The sequence below is a fragment of the Miniopterus natalensis genome, chromosome 8 (genome assembly GCF_054644295.1).
Source record: "Miniopterus natalensis isolate mMinNat1 chromosome 8, mMinNat1.hap1, whole genome shotgun sequence".
Taxonomy (NCBI): Eukaryota; Metazoa; Chordata; class Mammalia; order Chiroptera; family Miniopteridae; genus Miniopterus; species Miniopterus natalensis.
This window is the reverse complement of record NC_142088.1, coordinates 73,508,076-73,527,393: the sequence shown is the minus strand read 5'-3', so window position 1 is coordinate 73,527,393 and position 19,318 is coordinate 73,508,076.

Sequence of the window (19,318 nt, the reverse complement as noted above, 5' to 3'; positions counted from 1 at the left end):
AATCAGAACATAAAGCATATCTTTATTTCTTTTATGTTTGTATAATGTTACATAGAATGGACATATGAGATTTTAAAACCACACCTGAACTTTTAATGCCCATAAGTTACTAAAAAACTGTAGGATCTACCAAACATTATTCCAGATTTGACAAAGTATGATTACAGGTGACAATAAGTTTATACCTTGTCAAATTCTGGTTGTTTAACAAAGAGTTTTTCCACTAAAATTTTATGTTCATTCTCAAACTCTATGCTTGGCTTTATACATACAGAAGCCCCTCTTACTGTCTCAGTAGCATCTCTGACTAAGCAATTTTAACTGCATGTGCGTATTTATCCCACATCGCCTCCCTAGAACAGGCCAGGGCCAGAGCTGCCCCTCGGTGAAGCCGAACGCGGTGGCTCCACCGGGCTCTCAGGTAGCCCTGAGGGGCAGTGCTGACAGGCTGGTCAACAGTAAGGCAGGACGGAGAGTCACAATGACAGGGATGCGGTCTGTCTCTCTCTTGACATCCTGTCCTGTTAAGGGGTGGGTAATACCTGACATCGAACCCAAGAGTCCAAGTCTTCAAAACTATCCAGCCCTACCCACCTCAACTCCCCTCAGAAGGTCACTAAAAGAAAACTTCACAAAGGGGAGGCCAAGCGAGTTAAAATGTGTAAGTACTTTAAGGCGTTTCCAACGAAACAGCGCTGGCAGCTGGTCAGGAGCTGAAAAATGTGCAGAAGTGCTTTCCCTGAGTAGAGTCCAGTGATCTGCAGTTAAATCAGACCGGGAACTGCTATTTTCACTGCCCAACATGTGTCCCTGCCCTGGACTCTGAGATGGGAAATGCCTATTTAGGAAATAGGTGGGTAGTGCAAGCCCGCCAGAGGAATCAATATCTCTCTTAATGCTTAGAATCAGATGGAACAATTTTCAAGCAGAATTAGCATTGATCCCTCTCATCACTTGCAAGGAGGAGAAAAGAGATTCCTGAGGGACCATTCTTAACTTACTGGAACTCTATTACTCTTGACTGTATTTACCTGTCAAAGTACCTAGGCTTTGTGCTGTGTTTTCTTTAGATCTGCTGGAAACTACTTTACATTGTCAATATTAAAATAGATGTTGGAGAGAAGGCAATAAGGATTAACCCAGAATGAGTTTAGGTAATAAAATATATTCTAGAGACCAAGCAAATGGACTTTAATACAGTGAAACAAGTTACAACCAAGGTGCAACTTTCAAATGTCCTAAAATTTAAAATATATTTAGAAAAGCGCAATATCACTTCTGTGTTGTTCTTGTCAAAAACTGTACAACTGCATTCTATCATGGGAAAATAGCAGACAAACCCAAATTGAGGAACATTCAACAAAATAACTGACCAGTATTTTTCAAAAGTGTCAATGTCATAAATGACAAGGACAGACGGAGGAACTCTCTTAGATTTGAGGCAACTAAGGAGACAGCAGCTCAATGCAGTGTGAGATCCTGGGTTGAATCTTAGAACTGAAAAAGAACATTAGTGGGGAAAGTGGGAAAATCTGAATACAGAATATATCGTTATGTAAGGTGTTAACATTAAGAGAGGGAAGATGGGGGTATTGATTTGCATCTTTTCTTTAAGTTCACAATTAACTAAAAATAAAAATATTTTAAAACAGATAATACAATAGGATATATATCATATATACTATATATGTGCATACACACTATATATAGTTTCCTCCCCCTCCACACACACGCACACACACACACACACACACACACACCACCCTGAAAACACTTCTACTACGTCACATAGAAAAGCAAGGTAAAATATAACAACATAGCTCAAGAAGCAGCTGAAAATCAGAAGAGTAAGCATGAACTGTGCTGATGTCACGGCTTTTCTGAGAGAATTTGCTGATACCCATCAAGAGTGGTAGTTCTCAAACCTCAGTGTGCATCAGAATCATCTGGAGAACTGGTTAAAATACACACGACTGAGGCTCAGTGTCAGAGTTTCTGACTCAACAGGCCTGACTGGGGCCCAGAAATGTTCATTTCTAGCAAGATCTCTGATGATACAGATGTTGCCAGTGCAGAGAACAGCCACTGAGAAGCAGTGAAGTGAGAACTGGTGAACTAAAAGACAGGGTTGATGCCAACAAAGCTTTCTCTTTTTTTTTTTAAATCTTTTTTGGTGAAAGTGTTACAGATGTCCCCCCTTTCGCCCCAACAAGTCTTTACTATCTACCACTCCACAAACACAGTTCTTGTTAGGGTTAGCATGACCTACATATTAAAAAAGTAAAACCCTAAGAATAAATTCTATACCTTGTCTTGAGCTATCGGTGGCCTTTGCCATATGCGATTTCTTTCTCTTCTTGAAATATTTTCTTAACTTGGTTCTAGAAAACAACTCTTTTTTAAAAAATGTTTATGTTTTTATTGATTGTAGAGAGAGGAAGGGAGAGGGAAAGAAACATTGATCAGCTGCCTCCTGCACGATCCCTGCTGGGGATCCAGCCGCAACCCAGGCATGTGCCCTGACCAAGAATTGAACCAGTGACCTCTCAGTGCAGGGGACAAGGCTCAGCCAGCTGAGCCACACCAGCCAAGGCGTAGAGCACAACTATCTTGATTTTTCTTTCTAATTTCACTGGCCGTGACTCCCCCAATCTTCCAAGCTTCAAATGTTAGAGTGAGTCAAGGCTCAGTCCTTGAACTACTGTTCTGTCTACACTTATTCCCTGGGGCTTCCAATCCAGTTCCATGGCCAAATAGCATCTTACGCTAAAACTCAGAAATTCGTCCTTCCAGGTCAGACCTCTCCAGTGAACTCCCAACCCATATATCCATATGTCTCCCTCAACATTTCCACTTAGATGTCTAATAGATTTATAAGACTCAAGTGGACGTATTCCTCTCTCCATAACCTGCTTGTTCCACAACATTCCTGATCTCAGTACACAATAATTCATATTTTTTTGGTTTTTCAGCCAATAAGTATATTCTAGTTGAAAAAATATTCTTGTTATACATGAATTTACATAATATTCATATTTTGTGGATTTTATCTCCAATATGAATTTTGTGCACCAGTAAGTTTTCTCTTCCTCAGCCTAAATGTTTCCAAACAAACTATACCAGCACCTTAAAAGAAGCCATTCAAAGCAGAAAGGAAAAAGAGAGGCATATATTTTTTTAAATGTTTGCAATTACGAAGTACAAAACAAATGTCTTTAATTAGATTAGTTACAGAGGTATCAGGTCAAATATATAAAGCAAAATTGAACTGATCTACAAAGATAAGTTGATAAATCCACATTTCTCTCAGCAATTAATAGGTCAAAGCTGCCCTCTTCCCCACAAAAAAGTGAGGATATAAAAGTTGAAGGCAACACATAGCCCTCTATTTCTTTGCACAATATGGTTTTCTATTTTATTGGTTTTTATGTTTGAAATAGCTCCAAGCCATTTCTTTTGCTTTTTTCATCTCAATTTGTACTATTGTACTATTTCTTTATCATCAGATCAAATTATACTTTTATTCTATTCTGCATTCTAACCCCCACATTTGTCTTAGTCTAACTTCTACAAGTTGAATATTTTTAGTGCTTATTAATGGTTTCTTTTATTTCTTTTAGTTTTCCTGTTTCCTCTGGCATGAAAGTTTTATTTCAATTTATTTCTGTCTTCTTTTCTGATCTCCCTTGTTCTTAACTATCATTTATAATTTGCCCGTATTAATTTTAATATACCATTTTATTTATTTTAAACCAAACTACCTATTTAAATGTTTAAATGTTATGTTTTAAAGCTTTAAAAAACAAACAAAAAGACCATAACTAAATCATATTTAAACAAATCCTATGATATGCTCATAATATTAGACCCATAAATTACAAGTCACTTTATTTAAGGCTTTAAGGAAAACAAACGTGTTTACAATAATAAAACATTAAATGGGTAAAACTCACATGGTGATTGTGTGAAAACTATGCATCTATTTCTTTTTGGACAAAATATACTAAATTTAAGCTTACAGTGTATTAGTCTATATGATTCTCTCTGATAATATTATATTAATAACAGCCTTAGTTACTTGAAAGAAAAAAGTCTCAACCTACACTTAGGAGTTTTCCAGAATGAAGCCTGGTATGTAGTCAAAATATTATATAAGTAATAAATTAGAATATATTTACAGAAACAAGTTTTTAAAGTTTTGACTATTTTTTTTTTTTTTTTCTCTTTTAACATGATATCCTAATACAAACCTAGATTTTTAAAAATATAAACATATATTTGTTAGTGGCTAGGGGTAGGCCCCAGTGATGTGAGTGCTAATGAGCCCCCACCCCGGGTGATTTTGACACATGCTAGATCATACATTCCCAACAGGATGATATTTCCTAGAAGGATGTAAAGACTGTGTCTTGGAAGAGGAAGAAACTGTAGGTTAAACAGTTCTTACACCAAAATTCTACCCTATCCACAAAGTCTTACTCCTTTGTATTTGATTTCATAGGAGAGGGGCAAATGTCCAATTAATCTCCTTATGAGATCCTGGGGAAAATGTTGATGAATATTAGGGTAGATCAGCTAAGGAAAGGGAACCATGAAGCCTTTGTAGATGCAAAGAACTATGATCTGGCTCCTTAAAGCTGACTAGGACTGAGAGAAGTAATGCCGAGGAGGAACTGAGTTCCCTGGGAGATCCATGTTCACATCTCGATTGCACTGACCAGAGCAACTCTAGCACAAACACTGGGTGCAGGGATAAGGGCAAGGGCAGGATCAAAAAGTTTAATTCAGAAGTTATTGGGCTGGTTCATTACCTCAAGAGGATAGAAGGAGTTGTCTCAGGAGTGAGTACAATAAAATCCTAGTTAAAACTGCTGAGTGCCCAGAGCAACCTGATGCATTGGGCATCAGATCCAAAGTATTTGTGTGACTTTCACTACCAGAGTCAAGGCACTGGTAGTTCCGGATTCAGAGAAATCAAACAAGTTTGGAGAATGTGGTCTGAGATACAGCAAAGAAAAAGGATCAGAAAGTATAGGGTGAACAATAAAAAAACAACACACAAATGTTCACTTTGAGTACTAGTTGCCTGGTGTAATGAAAGTGTGTGTGTGTTATGTACAATGATTGCATCGATCAATACGTAATCTGTTATCAGCACTCTATTCTCTTTCACAGGCATATAATTCACATGTTGCTTGTTTGCTATTATATCTCCAGCATCAAGCACATAATAGGTGTTCAGTAAACATTTGTTGAAAGAATAAATCTACGACTGGGTAGGATGGCCTTTGCTGTCCTTGAAAATTTAGCTTTAGATTCCACGTATAAGTGAGATCATGTGATATTTGTCTCTCTCTGCCTGGCTTATTTCACTTAGCATACTATGCTCCAGGTCCATCCATACTGTCCCAAAGGGTACGAGATCCATGGACATAGATAATTGTGCGGTGAAGACTTGGGGAAGGGAGTGGGTGTGGGGTGGAAAGGGTTAATGGGGAAAAAGAGGACATCTGTAATATTTTCAACAATAAAGATACATTTTTAAAAAATTAGCTTTATCCTTTAGGCTTACATGTATTTACTTTATGGGACAAGGAACATTTCAGAATCTAATGAAATCTACGTCTGTGCATATACACTAGTTTGTGCACAATTTCTGGGGATCCCCAGGTGCCTCAAACCTGTCTATAGAAGCATCACTGCAGCAGGTACTAAGGGGGTTGGTGATTTCTGGGGAATGACTTCCAGTTTGTTAACTTAAAATAAAACGCTTTCTACTAAGTGGGAAAATCACATGAACTGATTCTACCTTTGCAGTGACATTTAAACTTGATGCTCCTTCAAGCCATTTCCTCCTCTTTTCCTGATGCAATGGTTCCATTGCTGCCCAGAAATTAATACCAAGAATTTCTCATTAAGAACCCAGAAGGTCAGAGGGGCTTTTAGAGGTCTTTGACCACTCACAAATTAATGACCAATCACAAACCAGATCATTTTTATGATCAAATTATGACCTAACTCAATATAAAGACTTTGGACCCCTGACTATGAATTTTTATCTTAGAGATTTTTTAGCCATGTGTTTTTAAATAATTTAAATAATCCTAGATGGAACAACAGAACCTTCCAGCAAAGCCACGTAACCTTTTCATTCTTTGTAGAGATTGCAATAAAGACTTGTCTAGACATCCACCATTTTAGTAATTATGACAACCTAACAGGATTTAGTAACATTTCTAATTGGTTAGCATGTCAAAAATTATGCATTTCAGGCTCAATGATCTTTTCATGTAACTCTTGAAAGAGCCACAGAAAGAGGGGCATGGGGAGCACGTAACACAAAGCTTTCCTTATCCTCCATTTCCTTCTCCCTTTTCGTTGCCTATCACACTGGCTAAATCTGTTCAGAAAGAGTAATTTAAGGACTTATAGCTGCAGAGGTGCAATGCCAACTGCTTCTATCTAAAGAAAGAGTGGGTCTAAGTGCTGTACTCCACACACCAGGGCACCAAGGCAGGACCAGCTTTAGTTAATCTTACGGGCTCTAAGGAAGCAAGCAAGACTGGTACATGATGGATGTGTAACAAGCCTCTCATGTAGCTATTTCTGGACGCAGGTATCTACTTGTAAGAGCAAGAGGCCCAGAACTGTATGACACAGCACTTGGTCACACATTCAACAAGCTTATTTAGCATCATTTGTATGCAAGTCACTTTGTGTAATGTGGATGATTTAGAACATAGACTTCCTACAAGCTGCTGCCTAGATCGATTCTGTGTGTAGACAGAGGCAATGACTATTAACATATCATGATTTAAAGATGTTACAAGGCCTCCTCTGCCCAAAATTATCGCTCCTCCTGGTCTGGTTTGGCTTGATCCACTCATCTTTTTGGCCTCATAGTCATGTCTCAGGAACCTACTCTTTTTCTAAACAATTCGAAGCAGGGAGGTTTCAGTCAATTATTCAATAACAACATCAACAACAACATGAGCATCTACCCTATTCTATCCCTGTGTTTCCATACATGAAACCTATGAATGACCCAATAGTCTTCCAACATTTTTTATTTTTGTAAAAATTACCGAGCAACCAAAGATCCCTAACAGATACAAGTGAGTATCAGTTTAACAGATTAAAATTTCCCCAAGACCCTCCTAACCACACCAAGATCCCAGAAATATTAAATGCAGGACAGCTCATTTTAGAGCATGGCTACCATAAGAAAATTTGGCTGGTTAGTAGAGTTTTGCAAAGTCACTGCCATAAATAATATTTAGGTCCCGACAATGGGAAATAGAGAGGCACAGGAATTGACCAAAATGTGAGGATTTACTCATTAAACAAATATTTGTTTAGCTTCATTCTATGCCAAGCCAATGATAATTGCTAGGGATATATCAATGAAAATGACAGACATAGCACCTGATCTCATGAGTGAGAGAGATCTATAGAGAGAGAATGGGAAAACATGCAAATAATAAAATCAATATTGTAATTACTGCTATAAAAGGAGCACAGGAGATGCAATTATGCAAGTACATATTAGCAGTTATGCAGCCAGAGAGTGACATTAAACATAGCAGGACTTCACCACTTAATATAAAGTGTGACAATACAATGAAAAGTAGTAGCATAGAGGAAAGAAAAAGGGGAAGTAAAAAAGGGGAGGACAACAAAAGCGAGAAATAAAGGAAGGAAAGTTATCTGATCATATTTTGAGCCATTTAAAAGAGACCTTGGTCCTCAAGGCCACAGCTCCCAGGCTCTATGGGTTAGGACCCCTAGACCCTAATGTACACAGGTGGCTGGGGGTCCAAGGGATGCATCTCTCAGAATTAGTTTGACACCCAATGAGGGTCGGCAATGACAATGTGAAGAATTGCAGGATGAGGCAGACCAAAGAACAGCAAATTCATAAACTGTAATGAGTTGAATTGAATTCCAAAATACATCTATACAATCTGATGTGTCAAATGCTAAAAGATGAATGAAGTTATATGACCCATTATTTCCAAAGCTCTATCCATGTCAGTCTATGCTTACCTGGCAATTTATACAACATAAAATGTCCTGGATTATTTGTTACCAGTTTCGGGAGGGAATGAAACTGGGCAACAAGTGGGTCTGGGCTGCCTATCGTTACTTGAGCCAATTAAGCAGAGACAGGGTTGAATTGTATATGAGTGTTTATTGCAATATTGCTGGCAATATGGGAGAGCAGGGGGATCATCCATGAAAATTTGCTCTCACTCCCCCATTAGCCAGCTGCTTATATTGGGTAGAAGGACAAAGATTACGTGGGGAACTAGGAATTACAGGCAGAGTGAAGTAGGAATTTCAGGCATGGGGAAATAGGCAAGCAATGTGGGCTGGGGGTCGAAAAGGGCAGGCACCTCCAGGATTCCATTGTTTCTGGAACAAGGCTGTCAATCTTCCCATGACGATAAAAGAAGTAGGGACAACATTCCAAAGTTTACTCCCATGTCCCAGGGTATACAACTCTCAGCCAGGTTAAAGTGTGCTTTCTCTAATCAGAACAAAACAATCACGGTTAACAGAGCATGATTAATATTTCCTATAACTACAGCTAAAAATCATGGTTAACAGAGCATGATTAATATTTCTGCCCCCAACAGGGAGACAATGTGTTGCACTTAAAAATGTATTAGGTTAATAAGGTAGCATTCTCACATCACTGGGATCTTTTATAAACTATAGGGAACAAGAAATATCACCCCTGCCCCTCTTCTCCCTTGCTCTCCATTTCTTATCAAAGAAAGAACTGTGGTAGAACAGAGTCAGGCCCACTGTCCTGCAGAATCAAGGACCCCAAAGGTCTAATAGCAAACGGTCTCAGAAGTAACATTGTCACATTGTCGTTATGGCTGTAGGCCCCAGGTTGTTGGAACCTTGTGTACGTATGTTTCCATTTCAGTTATAGGAAAAACCAGAGAAAGAAGAGGGATAAAAAAAAATTGTCAGAGTTGGCCTGAACCAAGATGGCACTGGATCTAACCTCCAGGAGACCTTGAAGCTCATTATGAGCTCATTATAATACATCAACATACTAAATGACACACCCACTGGTTCCAGGACAGACCCAACTCAGACCACATAAGGAAAGAAAAGGGGTGGCACCTCAATTCCGGGAAGAGACCAACTCCTTCCAGGAAAACTTGTTATTTTGCCCTGTTATAACCTTCCCCATTCTTCTCTTAGACAAGAGCTTGATCTGTGAGTCTGACTCCCACTTCTCCATTCTCTGGCCATTGAATACAGCCTGTGCTACTGAACGCTCAGCTTCGGTTTTGTGTTTTTTCCGCCTTGGTGACACTGAATGGAGAAAGAACCCTTAGAGGGACAGAGGGTCTGGACTATGTAAATTGGTAACAACATTATTAGGCAGTAAAAAATTAAAGCCCAAAATATGGATGTTAGGTCTGAGTTATGGGCTGATTTTTATGTTACATTCAACTCTAAAAAAGAATAAGACACGAGGAAGCCTGAGACTGAGACCTCTGAGCAGGCAAATCCCTAACTCCGTAAGGCTTAGGCCGTGTACTTTTAGCAGCACCTCCATGGACACCACCATTTAGATTGCACGTGCATTCTTTTGCATCACTTTTATGTCAATTAAATAATTAAGCAGATGAAGATAATTTCAGTCAAGACTGAATTATCATTCTCCCCAGACATCAAAACAGGGTAAGTGTTGTAATCTAGTCTAGTGCAGTATAGGAAATATGAAAACTCATCTTTGAAACCTGGTTCCTTAATCAGACCATAGTACCTGGATTATCTCCAGGAAGCCATAGAACATATTCCTCCAGGGTGTCTTTAAACGGTGTGTTGTCCCCAAAGCAGAGCCATTATGGAAAATCCACATCACTAAAAGACAGGCAACTTTGTCACTAAGAGAGAAACAGTGAGATCCACTGGGGGATGAGAGAAGCTGGCCAAGATATTTAATATATGATTTTATGGAAATTAAAGGAAAAAGTGAACTGTAATCCAAAATTTTAGGCAGATATTTCTATGGCTTTATTGCATAGGATATTAATTTCTGAGGCTTAAATAATCTCATCTTGGCAGAATACAATGATAGAAAAAATATGAGGTCTGCGATCTGGCAGATCCCAGTTTAACTTTTAGTGATGTGACCTGCTCACTTATTTTCTCACTCATTCCACTGTTATTAGAGTATAAGTGGATCTGTTAGAGATACAGATGTAAACAAGACAACAATAGCCCCTACCTTAATAGAGTTTACTATTCAGCTGGGGGAGGGAAAAAAAGGTGTTTTTAAGTAAGACACAAATATGTACATGCAAACATTTATGAGACATAATAATGAAAATACCTGGTGCTTCCTTTAATGACTCTTCATTGGAGATTGAAAGGGTGACAATTTGGTGGGGCATGTGGTAGGGGGAGGGGGGCCCACAGAAGAGAGTTCCAGACAGAGAAAACTCTATATGCAAAGAGCCCAGACATTTTTCATCTGATTGGAAAACATCACAAAGCTTGGCGATACTCTCTAATGAGTGTAAGAAGAAAAAGTTTCCTTCTATACTGCTAGTGTAAATTGGCAAAATACCTAAAAGGGACAATTTGGAAAAAAAAAAAATCAAAGAAAATTACCAGCACACATACCTTTTGATCCATTAATTCAGCATCTATGACTGTGGCCTGTATATGTACATATATGGGCAATGTGGCAATATAGTCATAACAACATGTTGAGGTAATAATTCAAAAAGATAGAAACCTACCTAGCCAGCTTGCCTCAGTGGTTAGAGTGTCAGCCCGTGGACTGAAGGGTCCTGGGTTCGATTCTGGCCAAGGGCATGTATCTCAATTGCCAGCTTGATCCCCAGCCCCAATTATGGCTTGTGTGGGAGGTAACCAATCAATGTATCTCTCTCATTTCTCTCTCTTTCTCTCTTCCTCTCTCTCTCCCTCCTCCCCCCACCTCCATTCTTTCTGAAAAAGCAATGGAAAAAATATCCTTGGGTGAGGATTGAAAAAGAAAAATATTAGAAACCAATATTTATCAATAGGGGCTAGATCAATAAAGTATAATGAATCCACTCAAAGAAATAGAGCGATACAAAGCGTTGTGTAGTTATAAACAGGAGTGACGTATGCCTCGGTTCCTTCCCTTTGGCAGACCATGTGGGTCCTGCCTTAACCTCTTCGCTGGCCCAGTGAACACAGTTTTCACTGCCTGAGTGTCGGTTGCTAACCAACCAAAACTGCACCCTTCCCAGAGAATTTCCTTCGGCCAGTGGGAGCTCCCACCTCAAACAGATGCTGTGGGGCCTACACATCCTCCGAGGGTCTAAGACAGTTGTCTGTAGCCAACATCTGACTGATCCAGGGTATAAAAGCCAGCTCCCTTTCCTCAAAGAGGATAGTCTGGTGTGAGCACTAGTCAGGGCTTCCTTAGGCACAGGCTGAAGCTTGGGTGAGGGGAAGCCACACTGGTGGGCATCTTCCTCTCCTGCCCTCCCCCTTCCCTCAAAGTTTCCCACCGAGAGGAGCACACCCCCAGGAACCTCACCAGAACAAAAATATCCATCTCACGGTCTGCTGTGCAGGGACCTGAACTAGAGGGACTTTCTTTGCTTTAAAGATCTCCGAAGTCATAAAAATATATGAAACCACACTGCATAGGAAGATTGAAAGTAATTGAGAAAAAAAGAAAAAATGGTTTGAGCTACTGACAGCTGGGCTAGAAAGATACATCTGTTTTTCTTAGAGTTTCAAAGACAGCTCAGTTTATTTTATAAACTGAAGACTCTCTTAATCCTTAAATGCCCAAATTAACTAGCCCCTACTAGCTTAAAATTGGAACAAAATTTAGCACTTCTTGGCAGCTAGACACCTGCCCTGGAGGAAAGTGGATTACTAGAGTCTCTCAGAGCAAAGAGCTTTGGGCCAAATGCTCCCTGACAGGTTACAGCTGGGATAGGTGGGGAAAATAATCCCAAAAGAACCAAAACAAAGGCAAATAAACACAGAAATTCACCCTCGAAACCATCTTTGTTGAGTATTCAGTGGTCCCACTTACCTGCAGTTTTGCTTTCCACAGTTTCAGTTATGCATGGCCAACCACGGTCTGAAAATATTTAATGAAAAATTCCAGAAGTAAACAATTCTTAAGTTTTAAATTGTGTGACATTCTGAACGGCATGATAAAAATCTCACACTGTCCCGCTCCATCCAGCCTCAGACGTGGCCCATCCCTTTGTCTAATGTATCCACGATAAACACACTCCCCACCCGTTAGTCACTTAGTAGCCCTCTGCGTTATCATATTGCTTGTCATGGTATCGCAGTGCTTGTGTTCAAGCACCCTAATTTTACTTAATAATAGCCCCAAAGAGCAAGAGCAGTATGCTGGCAATTCACAGATGCCCAAGAGAAGCTGTAAAGTGCTTCTTTTAAGTAGAAAGTTATGCATGTACAGAAAAACCCTAGTGTATATAGGGTTCAGTACTACTCCCAGTTTTAGGCAGCCACTGGAAGTCTTAGAAATATCCCCTTCAGATATGGGGGGACTAATGTACTCAGGAACAAATGGCTAGAGATGCAGTAAACACTTGCTTCTATCCGTTCTCTTCTGATTCCCATCCGGTTGTGAAGCTATCTTCCATCCCTGCTTATAGGCCGCACGTTACATTTTGCAGTGGTTACTTCCAGCTTTGCATAAACATTCATTATATATTCTTGCCCCTTGGGAACCTGTAACTAAAACAATCACTTCAACAGTGCCGAACTGCCTTTAGTTTGCATTAATCCAATGGAGTTAAGCTACCATATGTATAGTTTATAATTTTTATGCAAATTTGAAAATTATGAACCATACCTGAGGGAATTTGATGTTCTGCTCCCTTATCTGTGCTTGAAAAACCTATTTTATGAGAGTCCAGAGATATCCTCTCATAGCCATTTAATGCTGTGGGTCTCTAAACAATGGTGATTGATTTTGTTTGGTTTGGCAAACACAAATTATCCCATAATCACTTTAGCCTGCCAGCCATGCTTACACTGACACGTTTGTGTTTCAGAGGAGAGATTGCAGCTACTGTCATGAAAAATGGAAAGGGTTAGAGGCAAATAAAAGATTTTTCTGCGCTGAGGAAAAATGCAGCTACTTTAATTTTCTACACCAAATGGGTTTCATTTGATATCAAAGTAAAGTGAATCTGAAAGTAGAAAAGCACTTCAGCTTTCGAGCAAACTGGTTTTTCAACATCCGTTATAACTTTTGATTCACAGGCTTGCTCCACACAAAAAGCAGACACTAAATGGGGTGAACGTTTCTCCATTTCCCTCCTTAAACACTGTGACTTGTAATGACAAACAACAATTCAGCAATGCGTTTGACACACGAGCACACAAACACACACAGACACACACAAAATAAGTCTCGTAAACTTGAAAATTAATAAGTAATTTGACATAATTTATTGGAGGAAAGGGGAAAAAAAGAGAAAGGAAAACCAAAGGAAAGAAAGAATGTAGGGAAGGAGGAGAGAGAAAGCGACGCAAGTAACGCTCGTGTGTGTAGCCGGCCCCATGTCATCATCCGGCAGGTAAAGGGTAATGTGATATTATAGAAAAACTAGGTTTTCCTCGGGCCACTTCCTATATTTAAACACTGCGAAGTCAGTGTCCTTTTCTAGGTATCCATTTCCTTAACTGAAAATGAGCAGGTGGGACAACTTTTTTCAGGCCCTTTCTAGAGGTGATTCCAAAGCAATTTCTGCAACAGAAGGCATTTGATAAATGTCCCTCTAGAACCAGCTGGGGGGGTTGATGAAAGTCACTAGGGGACAAAGTTTCCAGGGAACTGTGCATAGTTTGAGAAGTGAGAGTCATTGAAACGTGCCAACAATGGAGAAGAGAGAAGTGTAGTCAGCAATTTGGAAATGCCCTTTTGGGTAGCATAAGAAACAATTATACTCCAGCAGACGTTCTTGAGAGTTCGCCTGGACAGCTTTTGCCATTTAATCTTTGTCTCAAAAGCACACACCTCCCATGTTACATCTAATTGCGTTTCCCTTTGGATGCTCTTAATTCTTCTGACCTGGCTGGAAAAGTTTCATTGCAAAGTGTCCTCTACTTTCAAAATCTTAATTTTCATTGTTTGACTCATTGCTCACTTAGAGAGGATAATATGGCCAACTGTGCAATGTTCTTATTAACAAATTCTCTACACCCAAACATACAAAACAAAAATAGTAATGTGTCCCAAGTTCTTCTGCAGTCTCACTGCTGTTGAGATTGCTTCAGGAATGAAACCTGAGTAGGCATCAATGTTTGCAGTGTTTCTCTCTATAGCCCTGGAAATTTAAGTAAGCATTACCTTCAGCATTATTACCCCTAATAACATGAAAGACAGTAAACATCATTTGAGTTTCATTGAAGTCTGTGCATGCATTCAAAGTAATTCGACAATCATGGAGCACTTCATATGTGTGGGGAACTCATCAAAATTCTGGCATGGAATGTACAGAGAACACAAAGTAAATGCATAGGGTTCAGGTTTAGATAAAAGTATATTCTTCTATATTTTACTACTCAAATTGGGTCACATCCAGCCCCTTTTTTCTTTTGGTTCTTTTGGCAACCTCCGGTGGTGAGCAGTGCAAGGATTCCCTTTTCACAGGAATTAAAAAAAACCCTGTATATGATTTTGACTTTCCTAAGGTGCTGTACATCTGTGAAGAATCAGCATTAAAACTCAAGACTTCTTACTACAAACAAAAGCTCTAGCTTACATACCAGATTAAACCCATATGCTACCAAGTTTGGCTTCAAGGAGACAGGCACAAAATGATGTTCATAAGGAGATTCAAATATTGCATACACGTGGCAGATAAAACCCCTGATTCAAAATATTCATCAGGGACATAATGTGTATCAAATCCTATAATAAGCATTAGGAATAAAGGTTCGAATAAGATGTAGTCTCTTCCCTCAAGAATTGTATAGGTCATGTCATAATATTTCAAAAATGGACACTTACATTTGCAGCCATAAGGAAATAACCAGTGCTGGATTTGCCCTCTAGTCATAAAAAATCAGAAAACTGGACAGAATGTACAAAGGATCTACTTTTAAAAAGAATATCAGACAACAGGTGGTATAGGGTTGTGATCCCTGAAACAAGAGAAACAACAGTGAGGTGAACCCTATGATGGTCGCAGCTTTCTGCCAACAGAGGTAGTTTCTGGACGACAGTGCCGGGACGCAGAACACAAACAGATGCTGGCAGCCACACCGAGTTGAAAAAACTGATGTCAGAACTCAGGGAGGTGGATCCAGCTGATTACTGTGAGGCAGGACACTGAAAAATAGATATATGTGCCTGATAAAAATTCCAAAAGAGATAGGAATCTTTATAGAGTTTATTGAATCTTTGGCTAGATATCAAGCTGCACACACCTAAACTAAGACTCCGCAAGTCTGAGGATAAAGGAATTGCTAGAAGGCTGTAAACTAAACAATTCCCAGAGATCTACAGATTCAGTGCAACCTCTATTAAAATGCCAATGAACTTTTTTTTACAGAAATAGGAAAAAAAAAAATCTTCAAAGTCATAAGGAATTGCAAAAGACCTTAATAGTCAAAACAATCTTGAAAAAGAGCAACAAAGCTGGAGGGCTCATAATTTCTGATGTTAAAACTTACCTCAAAACAATGTGGTGATGGTATAAAGGCAGACATATAGACCAATGGAATAGAATTGAGAGCCCAGAAAGACAGTCATAAACATGTGGCCAATTGGTTTTTGATTCGGGTGCCAAATCCATTCAGTGAGGAAAGGATATATCTTCAGCAGATGTTTCTGGGACAACTTGGATTTCTACATACAACAGAATGAAGTGGGAGCAACAAAAGAAAAAAGAGATAAATTTGATTTTATCTAAAATTAAAAACTTTTTTGCATCATATTATCAAGAACGTAAAAAGACAAACCACATTATAGGAGAAAAGATTATGTTCCAACTTTCCTTTGTCTTTGTGCATATTTACAACACCTGTTTAAAAGTCCTGGTCTGCTAGTTCCATCATCGCTGTCATTCCCGGAGCTTTTACCCATTGACCAAGTATTTCTCTAATTATGGGTCACATTTTTATACCTTTTAGCATATTTAAAACTTTTTGATTAGATGTTGAATATTTTGAATATTACAAGGTTGAGTGCTTACATTCGTTGTATTCCTTTATATGTTGTCAAATCTTATTATGGAAAATAATTAAGTTACTTGTGTATCAGCTTGATCCTTTCACATCTTGTTAATCTTTGTTTAGTAAGATCTAGAGTAAACTTCACCCCATTACTTGCTTAGCTCTACCAATGAGGTATAACAATGCTGGGGTCCCTATGGAATGCCCTGGGTCTTCAATGACATCTTTCTACTCTGGCTAGTAAGAACTATTTTTGTTTTTAGTGTGAAACATTCATTAATAAGGACATTGTGTATTTGGCCATATTATACCTATCTCTCAATAAAAGGTGAGTCAATCAATCACATAAACATTTTGAGTTGTTATTTGCATCTTTATTTCTTTTTTGTTGGCCCAACTATAAGTTTGTCAGTTTTATTGATCTTTTCAAAGAATAAACTTTTCTGTTTTATTGATTTTTCTCTTGTGTTTTTCTATTTTGTGTTTTGTTTACTTTTACTCTAATCTTTCATCATGTTCTTTCTTCTGCTGTTTAGGTCTACTTTGCTCTCATTTGCCTAGTTCCTCAAAGTACAAAGTGATCTATGGATTTGAGAGCTGTTTCCTTTAGAGATCTAGTTCTGATTCAGAAAGAAATTTTGACTAAAGACATTGTACCATTAATTCATCAGCTGAATCTATCATAATTCTTAATAGAGTTAGACATTTGGTAACACAATTAAAAATTTTCTTTTTAAATAAACCCTTAAATACAACGAGGAAGCATAAGTGAGAAGAATGGACACTCTACTACCATTTTATGTAGTGTCTCTCCTACTTATCATAATCTAATGGGAAAAAATCAAATTACAAAGTATTTATTTCATTAATATTCTCCTATAAAAAATGAGACAGCATGGAGGGACCTAGAGAGTACTGTGCTAAGTGAAATAAGCCAGTCAGAGAACAACATGATCTCACTTATATGTTGAATCTAATGAACAAGCTAACTGAGGAACAAAATAGATCCAGAGACATTGAAACATGGAACAGACTGATGTATTTCAGAGGGAAGAGGTGGGGGTGCGAAGAGATTAACCAAAGAATTTATATGCATATATGCATAACCCGTGGACACAGACAATAGTGTGTTGAAGGCCTTGGGAGGTGGTGGGAGTGGGGTGGAGGAGACCAATGGGAGGGGGAAAAAGGGGGACATCTGTAATACTTTCAACAATATGGATACATTTTAAAAAATGAGTCTGAAGCAGAACATTGTAACATGGCACTCAGCACTCTAAACTGAACTAAATCTCAAACATTATGAGATATATTTATTTAAAAAGAAAGAAAAAACTACAATCAGCAATACAAAAACTAAGAACAAAAATCAATACATACGTAAAGAGAAAAATAATTTAATGAGATTTATTAAACTTAGAAGAAAAACTGAGAAAAGACAAAACATCTAAGAAAAGAATAAATTACAAATGGCAAGGAATAAGAGATATGAATTAAATTTTAATCAAGTGCATTTAAATAGGCAAAATACACACACCAGAAAATAAAAATAAGATAAAGAAATATAAGGGATCACAAAGAAAGTTGCTAAAGTAGAAGGCAAACAAAAAGTTCCAACATAAATAATTACAGTCCCCCCAAAGTTGTACAAAAGCAAAATAACAGAAAAACAAATAAACAAACAAAAAACATAATTCGCCTGGCCAGAGTGGCTCCGTGGTTGAGCATCTACCTATGAACTAGGGATTCACTGTTCGATTCCAGGTCAGGGCACATGCCTGTGCTGCAGATCCCAGGTACGGGACATGCAGGAGACAGGTGATCAATGACTCTCTCTCATCATTGATGTTTCTATCTCTCTCTCTTCCCTTCCTCTTTCTGAAATCAATAAAAAACATATTTAAACAAACAAAAACATAATTCAAGGAGATGTTACAGAAATAAGAGAAAATGTAAATCTTTACATTGAAATGTCCCACCATGTACTTGTCAATATTGACCTGAAAGGGTTAATTCTTAGCTATTCAAGTCAAATAAAATATTTTTTAGGGCCACCAGACAAAAAGGTCTAATTACTTATAAGTCTAAAAGAAGTAGGTTCTCCTCTCACTTCCCAAGAAAGAAAATGGAACACAATTTTCAATAAACTTGAAAGAACCACAAGACAGGGATTTTATACCCAGCTAAACAGTTTTTCAAATACCGAAACTATAAAAAAAAGTTTCAATTATTGTGAGCTCTCACATTTCTGAGGCATCCACTAAAGGATAGACCTCAGTTTTCCTAAAGATAATTGGGGACATTTCAGGAAACAAACTAATCTTGAGAATTCAATATACTTAATTTTAGACATAAGGTTGAAACAAAGATGAAGTCATTGAGGGTAAAGAATAGTAAGTGAAGGACGTATTTTGAAAAAGTAGAAAGAATGCAAGCAAAAAATGGGAGGAACAGGAAGAAAGAAAAGTAGGGTAAGTTAAGTGATCATTGTGGAGCAAATAGCTGGAGTCCAAGAGAAGCATTTAAAACTGATGCACTATCTATAAAATGTTAAGTAAGAAGAAAGGAACCTGAGGACACCATTAGAGGTATAAATACATACATTAGACAAAAATGCAAACTTCTAAGTTAAAGTTTTAGATAATACAAGAAGATCCACAAACTAGGGAATATAGCAAAATTAATATAATTACCATATTAATTATAAAGCAAAGTAACAGCACCAAACATATTAGTAATGTCAATAAATATGACTGCAGTTAACCAAGCTATCAAAAGAAATGTTATTTTCAAGCTGATTGACAAAGGAAAATCTATTTTTCTGCTGTTCATCATTAACACACCTTAAACAGTGATTTAGGAAACTTCTCAAAGCACGGACAAAGTGATGATGGCTCCTGCTAAGTGAAGCTGAAATGCTAGGATGACTCTGGCAGATACTAGAGAAAGGCAATAACTGGCTCAGGTTGGTGGTCATGTTGAAATGCACACATTCTGTATGTTCCTGGGAAGGGACAAGTACCTTCATTTACCAAAGCTATAGGGATTGTACTGGTAAGAAGAAACTAGAGCCACCATACAGTCTAAAGAATAAATGAGTAGGTACCTATTG